This window comes from Lactuca virosa, chromosome 8, assembly GCF_052849685.1.
Source record: "Lactuca virosa cultivar CGN04683 chromosome 8, Lactuca_virosa_CGN04683_v6, whole genome shotgun sequence".
NCBI lineage: Eukaryota > Viridiplantae > Streptophyta > Magnoliopsida > Asterales > Asteraceae > Lactuca > Lactuca virosa.
Genome location: NC_136433.1, coordinates 26,453,364 through 26,462,500, shown reverse-complemented (window position 1 = coordinate 26,462,500; position 9,137 = coordinate 26,453,364). Strand labels below are relative to the sequence as shown.

The 9,137-nt window shown below is 38.0% G+C and overlaps 1 long non-coding RNA gene across 1 annotated transcript; it reads left to right on the top strand.

Moving 5' to 3' along the window:
• The first annotated feature begins 7,571 nt into the window (after nt 1–7,571).
• On the top strand, nt 7,572–8,917 carry LOC145129018 (uncharacterized). The gene is made up of 4 exons (XR_013717240.1): nt 7,572–7,805; nt 8,320–8,389; nt 8,476–8,532; nt 8,842–8,917. It is a non-coding gene; the product is annotated as an uncharacterized LOC145129018 (long non-coding RNA).
• Nucleotides 8,918–9,137: the final 220 nt, after the last annotated feature.

The following is a 9,137-nucleotide window of genomic DNA, read 5'->3' as shown; positions in this document are numbered from 1 at the left end:
AGGTGTGAGAATGAATGGAACCCAGCACCTCTATTTATAGGCTGAATTCTTGATGGACTCGCTGAGTCGGGTCACTGACTCGCCGATTCAGTGACATGTGTCATCACCTGATGGCTTTCCTTGGGGAGAAAGCCTTGGCCCATATTCAGCCACGTCACCCTTTTGTAGCAGCACCCTGCCGACTTCTAAACCCCGTAACTTTCGCATACAAGCTCCGTTTTCGACGTTCTTTTTTTCCACGCGGAGGTAAAAAGAAGATCTACAACTTTCATTTAGACTCTGTTGGCTAATTCTCAACCGATTTAAAATTTAACAGTATGATTAGACTGTTAAATGACCACGAAGAATTCGTAACTCCTTCATACGGACTCCGTTTTCGTCTGTATTTTTACCGTTGAGTTCCTATTAATGAGATCTGCAACTCTCATTTAGTTTGCATAAGCCAAAAACTGTTCGAACTAAAATTCGAGTTTCGGGTCGTGCACTGCTATGCCAAATCTTAGAAAAATCATAACTTCCTCATACGAAGTCAGATTTGGGCGTTCTTTTTTTGTATGTTCTCGGTTTAACATATACTACAACTTTTGTTTAGATCACTAAGGCTAAAAAGTCATCTATCATAAATTCACTATTTACGTCTCGCGGTGCCGTGCCGGTTTTGACGTAAAACTTCGACGGACCATAACTTCTTCGTTATAACTCGGATTTCGGCGTTCTTTATATGTACGGAACCCTTGAGACATATTCTACGACTTGGTTAAGATTATTTATTCTAAATAATCTTTTGTCGAAAAGTCTTTTTCGACCCCTATTATCTCTAAATTGACTAGCCCGGATCTACGGGCGTTACAATTATCTCCCCCTTAGGATGATTACGTCCCGGAATCATCAACGAAACATGGCTCACATGATGACTCCATACGTTATCTCTTCATCCTAAGTACTAACCGTAACTTTGATGTTTCTTCGAACGCGTATTTAACTCCTGATCTTCTTGACTGCAAGCGGTGCTTGATCTTGCACCCATTCTCTATGTCTTGTTAGACTTTCAATCATGACCTTCATGTCACAACCTCGCTCTTTATAAGAGACTCCTTCTTCTTCTTAACAAACTTAAGTTAAGTTTATCTGATTTCCACGATAGACTGATGGGTTACGTCCTAATGAACTCTCATCGTATGTTGCAACGCTCAGACTCAGGTCTCTTAGAGTCAAATTCTGGAATGGAATATATCTTCCTTCATGTTCAAATGTGATATAATCACATTTTAACATGTAGCATTTCTAGCTACCAGCTTCTTTAACTAGCACGATACTTCTATTGATCGCTTCGATTATCTTTCACTTCAATCTTCTGGCTTAAGTCAGATGCTACATCGAACTTGGTTCTCTGAACCACGTAACATACTCATCTTAGTCGGACTCGATTTGATATGACCACTAGGGTCGAAATAAAAATCATCTTCTTAATCATTACCGAAACAATGGTAACGACATACTTGAATAAAATGAAATCAATTACTAGCTCCTTAGTAACCTTGTGACTTTCCCTGATCCAAGCGTGAGTCATGTGCTTCCGGTAGTATAGGCCTCTACTACCATTCACACCTACTCATACTCGTCCCAAGTATTGTCTCGCAGTTCTCCAAGTAATTATCACAAAAACAATTTTAACACATACAAATGTGTCCAAGCAATCATATAATTTTCCCTAGACTCTACTAGGACTTCTTCCATGCGTATCTTCAATCATCAACTCTGCTTCAACTCGATTGGTGATGGAAATGTCAGACGATGGGACAACTTCATGGATTATACCAAAAATCTTTCTTTTCTGCTAATCGAAAGTGTACTTCTCCCGTACTAGATGTATTATTTCTTAGACGCGTTCTAAAGGCAAGATATCACTCTTACGATATCTTCTGATAGGTACCACTCAGTATCGTAAGCCTTCTCATTTCCTCCATTTACTCAATTCACTACGAGTGTTCACCATGATGTTTTTCACACCAAAGCAGTCGTTTGGTGTATCGAGACGAGAATAAAGATAGAGGAAGGTTTAGACACGTATTCCTCCTTATTACCTCGAAAATTACATGCCAGTTCTAATATCGTAATTAAACGTTAATAAATCTGAACACATAAAGTTTCCAGATCCGGTCGGCAACAGACCATAGATCCGATCATATAATGCATATCAAAAATCATTTAGCACATAAAAGCATGTTAGGTATTTTCCCCTAAATAAGCTAGTGCATGTGTCTATTAAGGTGTATTACCTAAATTTTATTAGACACACTCCTCACAATCATTGTTTAGCATTCTAAGTTTAAGTCTAGAAAAAAATCCATATTCCTAGTTCGCTTAAACTAATGCTCTGATACCAACTGTGACATCCCCATTTTCATGGCCAGAAAAGACCGATTATGTTTATGCTTTATAAAAATCAAAGTACGTCTTTTAATAAAAATGTTGCGGATTTTGTTCCTAGAAAAACATGATAAATACGTTATCAAAGCATTTCTGAAGAAATGTATATTTATTCATTTTCAAAACCTTGGGATGTCATCGTCAACACATAAACATAAGCATAAACAGAACTTACATTCATTTACACTAGTGGTCTACATCTCATTTAAATCTCTCAGTGTAAAGTAGCTTCATATCGACACCTGTGATACAAATAAGCTTGAGTGGGTCAGGTTGGGAAACCTGGTGAGTACATAGGGTTTTCAACCCACAATAATATAATTATTATGTTTAAACATCAAACAATCAACCCAATTACCCATCCCCATTATCTTCTTTACTCTTAAGGATCTACCCTAAGAATCAGCTATTCCTCGTTCATTCATTCCTAAGGATTATCCTAAGGAATAGGCACGAAATCCATCGTTGCTATTGACACATCTGTCAAGCACAACTGCTAATATTATCACTTAGGCAAATCTGCCAGAATTGTGACATTCTTTAGGGGGCGCATCTGCCGTTATAGTCCTTTAGGCGCATCTGTCGAGGTTATGAGGTTCTCTATTAGGCGCTTCTGCCGGTAGAGTCCTTTAGGCGCATCTGCCAGGGTTATCTCGTTTATTGACAGTATCATTTTCGGGAGTCCACTCGCAATACATGTCAATGGGTTTTTTAGAGTACACCGGTGAACACATCGTTCACAACACCTACACAATACATGTCAATGGGTTTTTTAGAGTACACCGGTGAACACATCGTTAACAACACCTACAGGTTGCGAGCCTGCTAGTGTTCCATTGGACTGTCTAGAATAGTCCGTGGTTGTCATCCATACTCTGCTAGATAACGGGCCAATATTTGGAAAAAAAGGCTTCTCAAATCGTCCACCTCTCACCCTTACCTCATGGTCTATATTACCTCTCAACTTATCGTCCAACTCATATTTCATCTACCCATGTTTTACCCCAACATTTTTGTAGATATAAAATACATATCCAGTTTAAATCATTTAAAACATGTATAAAAATCTTTCACCAGCATAGACAGCAAGTATTCAGACAATATGCACACATAGCACGTAGTTTATATTAAATACTTCATATTTATGTGTAAGATGAAAGTAACTATGCACTCACCTGGTAAGGTGGTGACTCGGTACTCGGACAACACTTCGTTATCTCAAAACAATTTCCCCTTGACAAAACCTAGTATCAATACCACTAGGGTTTAGTATAACGTTAACCGCGACTAATTAATAGTCTAGCTATTATTACTATTATATAAGCGTTAAATAATACTTATATAACCCATAATAATAGCCCGAGTTCTTATTATAAGTTCCTAATAACGTTACTATAATTAAATAAAAGCTATATTAAAAATAGCGTAGGCGTAGCTCACTTACAACGGGTTTTATAGAAAACCGGGCTTCGCTTGGAGCAACGTTTCTGAACCGAAAGACCCTTTTTCTTGGGACTCCGGGAGCCTCGAGGCTTCCTTCGGGTGCTAGGGGGTTTACCTAGACTTTAGGGGGCTTAAGGGGGGCTAGAGAGAAGTTCTAGAGAGAGAAGGAGAAGACGGGAAGGTGTGAGAATGAATGGAACCCGACACCTCTATTTATAGGCTGAATTCCTGATGGACTCGCCGAGTCGGGTCACTGACTCGCCGAGTCAGTGCCATGTGTCATCACCTGATGGCTTTTCTTGGGGAGAAAGCCTTGGCCCATATTCAGCCACGTCACCCATTTTGCAGCAGCACCCTGCCGACTTCTAAACCCCGTAACTTTCGGATACGAGCTCTGTTTTCGACGTTCTTTTTTTCCACGCGTAGGTAAAACCTAGTATCAATACCACTAGGGTTTAGTCTAACGTTAACCGCGACTAATTAATAGTCTAGCTATTATTACTATTATATAAGCGTTAAATAATACTTATATAACCCATAATAATAGCCCGAGTTCTTATTATAAGTTCCTAATAACGTTACTATAATTAAATAAAAGCTATATTAAAAATAGCGTAGGCGTAGCTCACTTACAACGGGTTTTATAGAAAACCGGGCTTCGCTTGGAGCAACGTTTCTGAACCGAAAGACCCTTTTTCTCGGGACTCCAGGAGCCTCGAGGCTTCCTTCGGGTGCTAGGGGGTTTACGTAGACTTTAGGGGGATTAAGGGGGGCTAGAGAGAAGTTCTAGAGAGAGAAAGAGAAGACGGGAAGGTGTGAGAATGAATGGAACCCGACACCTCTATTTATAGGCTGAATTCCTGATGGACTCGCCGAGTCTGGTCACTGACTCGCCGAGTCAGTGCCATGTGTCATCACCTGATGGCTTTTCTTGGGGAGAAAGCCTTGGCCCATATTCAGCCACGTCACCCATTTTGCAGCAGCACCCTGCCGACTTCTAAACCCCGTAACTTTCGGATACGAGCTCTGTTTTCGACGTTCTTTTTTTCCACGCGTAGGTAAAACCAAAATCTACAATTTTCATTTAGACTCCGTCGGCTAATTCTCAACTGATCTTAAATTTAACAGTAGGAGGAGATTATACTGTTAAATGACCACGAAGAATTCGTAACTCCTTCATACGAACTCCGTTTTCGTCTGTATTTTTACCGTTGAGTTCCTATTAATGAGATCTGCAACTCTCATTTAGGTTGCGTAAGCCAAAAACCACTCGAACTAAAATTGAAGTTTCGGGCTGTGCACTGCTATGCCAAATCTTAGAAAAATCATAACTTCTATCATAAATTCACTATTTACGTCTCGCGTTGCCGTGCCGGTTTTGACGTAAAACTTCGACGTGCCATAACTTCTTCGTTATAACTCGGATTTCGACGTTCTTTATATGTACGGAACCCTTGAGACATATTCTACGACTTGGTTAAGATTATTTATTCTAAATAATCTTTTGTCGAAAAGTCATTTTCGACCCCTATTATCTCTAAATTGACTAGTCCGGATCTACGGGCGTTACAATCACCATCATTATCATCGTTGTCATCATCGCCGTCATCATCGTCGTCATGATCATCATCATCACCACCACTATCACCACCACCGCCACCGCCACCGCCACCGCCACCGCATGATAATAATAATAATAATAATAATAATAATAATAATAATAATACTAATAATAATACTAATAATAATAATAATAATAATATCAATAATATTAATAATTATAATAATAATAATCATCATCATCACCACCATCATCACCACCACCACCACCACCACCACCACCACCATCACCATCATCATCATCATCATCATCATCACCATCATCATCATCATCATCATCATCACCGTCATCGTCGTCATTATCACCATCATCACCGCCACCACCACCACCATCATCATCATCATCACAACTATCGCCATCACCATCACCATCATCCCCATCAACACCACCAGCACTAGCACCAGCACCACCAACACCACCACCACCACCACCTCCACCACCACCGTCGCCGCCACCACCATCACCACCACCACCACCACCACCACCGTGTTCAACTGCGATTCTTCCATCCTAAACACGCCAAGTTGTTTCCTCCAACTCGTCGTGTTCAACTTGAATTAGGCTTATTCTCAACAATTTATCCTTAAGATTTCGGGCGTTAAAGTTTGTGAGTGTTTGTATGTGAATGTATTAATAAGCATTATAGTGTTAAGCCAAATACATATACACACACACATGAATGAGTGATGGGTTTATGTTTGTATATGTATATTTATATATATGAATGAGTTATGGTATATGTGTACGTGTATATGTGTATGTATATATGTTTGGAACGTAAGGGTAAAACCGTCAAATAATCTTTTTTTGACATACTAATAGTCATTTAATCTTTAATAAAGATAAGGAAGTTTGGACTTTATGCTTCAAAGTAGAACTACAAAGGGTCAAAAAGGTCATTAGATACCATATTTCTTTGGCTCCTTTGGTGCTTCAAATCATCTATGGAGTTTGTGGCTGTGGATAATGGTGGCGATGGAGTCGAAAACGGAAAAGTCGATCCCGGTATCTCAAAACCGACATCGATACGGTGGCAAACCATCTGTAGTCGAAGTTGGGAATCGAGTACACATCTGAAATAGAAGGAGTAAAATCGATCAGTGAAGTGCTTTTAGGGCTTGTGGGCACCGACGATTCTGATGGCGGCGACGATGAAACGGATTTGAACACACATATATAAACAGAGGACCATTTCTGCCAACCTCTTAACAAGTTCATTGTTCCTAAGAAGTGGATTCCTTTAATATATATATATATATATATATATATATATATATATATAATAATAATAATAAAAATAATAATATCGGTAGTAATAATAATAATAATAATAATAATAATATTAGTAGTAATAATAATACTATTAGCAATAATAATAATAATAATAATAATAATAATAATAATAATAATAATAATAATAATATCATCGGTAGTAATAATAATAATAATAATAATAATAATAATAATAATAATAATAATAATAATAATAGGATTAAAGGAAAATTAGTCATTGTATATGAATGATTTAGGGGCTATTAAATTCGTATGTGGCATCCCCGGCCGGATGGTAAAGCTTGTGACTCTGATGCTTGATACCAGAGTTCGAATCCTACCCAAGTTTTTTTTGTCCCGTATAATAAAACTTCTCTTAAAACTTCTTCTCTTAGGGCAAAAACGCGCTCCTCTTGAGACAAAACGCGATTTCCTACTCCAGTGCTCCAGACTTCTCCTCCTTTCTTCTCCCTTTTCCGCCGTCTCCTCCATTTTTCCGGTCCTCCGCTCCTCAAACGCGATCACCGCTCGTCCGATCGATTTGCTGCCTCCATCTCCGAAGAACAGTCGTCGCCGCAGGGAGACGCAGACGAACATATCCCCTTGTTCGACGAAGACGCAGCTACGTTCGTCCACCCACCTTCTCCGTTTTTCCGACCGGCAGTCCTAGTCGCCGTCGCCATCTGCCCTCCCCATCTCGTCGGCGCATCTGTCCTCCCAATCTCGCCGCCTCCTTGCTCGATTTCTTCCCCAAGAAAGGTAAAACCCTAGTTTTTTTTATATTACTTAATGTATACAACTTTAGATGCTTAATTCATTGATAATGTTGATTTGCTTTGTTGAATGTGAAGCTTTAGATTATATTTTAGGTCGAATTTGAGGTTTTAGATAAAAACTTTGAACGCTCTCTATAACTTATTTTGCCGTATTCCATACACCCAAGTCTCCCACTAACTTTCTTTTACTCTGTCTCAAACAACGATCAACTATCAACAGGAGAAATGGCTTATCATCAAAACATTGGAACATGAATGAGAAGGTATAATAAACACGGATCATGATTTGTGTGTATTTTTCTTTGATTCTTGTTCAAAATATTACCTCCACTGCTTCCTCTCCTCAAAAGCTAAATAGATTTATTCCTTGATTTTAACCACAATATGTTTGCATTGAGAAAATGAAGCTTGAGATCAAATAGTCGGCCATCTATATATTTTGAAAGTAGGTGCAACAAACAATGAGAAGTTGAAGAGTTTTGCATTGAGAAAAAAAACATACTCTTGGAAATATAAATACATTAATGCGTATAATTAAAGTCATTCAAGAATCAAAGAGTCAAAAGTAACTTAGTTTGGAGTTGGGAATGCGAATATGGGATTTCTAAGGTCTTAACGGGGCGGATAGTGTCATATCCGTCCCCGCTATGGGTATGAAATTTAAGCCCTGTCCCCGCCCCGTCCCAACTGATATTAAATTATTGATGCTGTAGAATGACAATAATATATGAATAATTAATAAACAAATGAATAAAAGTAGGTTGCTATTTTTGGCAGGTGCTTCCTTTAGCCCGTGAGTTTTTGCAGCTGCTTCTTCGTGCTAAACTAATGTTCTTTTATTTTGAAGGTGAGTATACAATGGTTCATTATTTTTTACAATAGTTTATTATTTTTTACAATCTACCAAGCAATTTTATTATATATTTATTGCAGGTGTATATTATCATATATTAAAGCATGCAACAAGCATTCTATGAATCAAAGACTGAGGTATATCTTAACATTCTCTAAAATAAATTAAAAACTTCAAGTACTAATATTCTTGGATTGTATAATATGGACATATATAATATGCACGTATTAGATGCTTTGCATGTTTCCATTGGTTGTATATACGATTATGTCATTTAATCTTTTAATTATATGTCCAAGTTGTATAATAATAGTGTTTATTATTTGACATATTATACTACTACAATTCATATATGTTTCAATCATAAAACATCATAGTAACATCTATTGTAGATTATACTTTTTCATTTATTGGTATATATTGATACCTTTTGAAATGCTTTGCAGAGAATCACGAAGGGAATGCACTCTCTCAACAGATGAGTTGATGTAAGCAGATTCCAAAGTTGTCAAGATTAAACGGAAACTGTTAAGACTAAGTACCTCAGCAACAGCCTCTTCACTGAGAGAAGAGTTAAGTAGAATAACAGCCTATTTTAGAACATTATATTAATTATAACATTATATAAATGTTGGTGCATCTATGCTAATAAATTCACGTTTTAGTGTTGTTTCCTTTACCAATTCTAACCCCGCAACGCGGGGATTCTTCCCTAGTTTGGGACAAATGTGAATTGAATGTG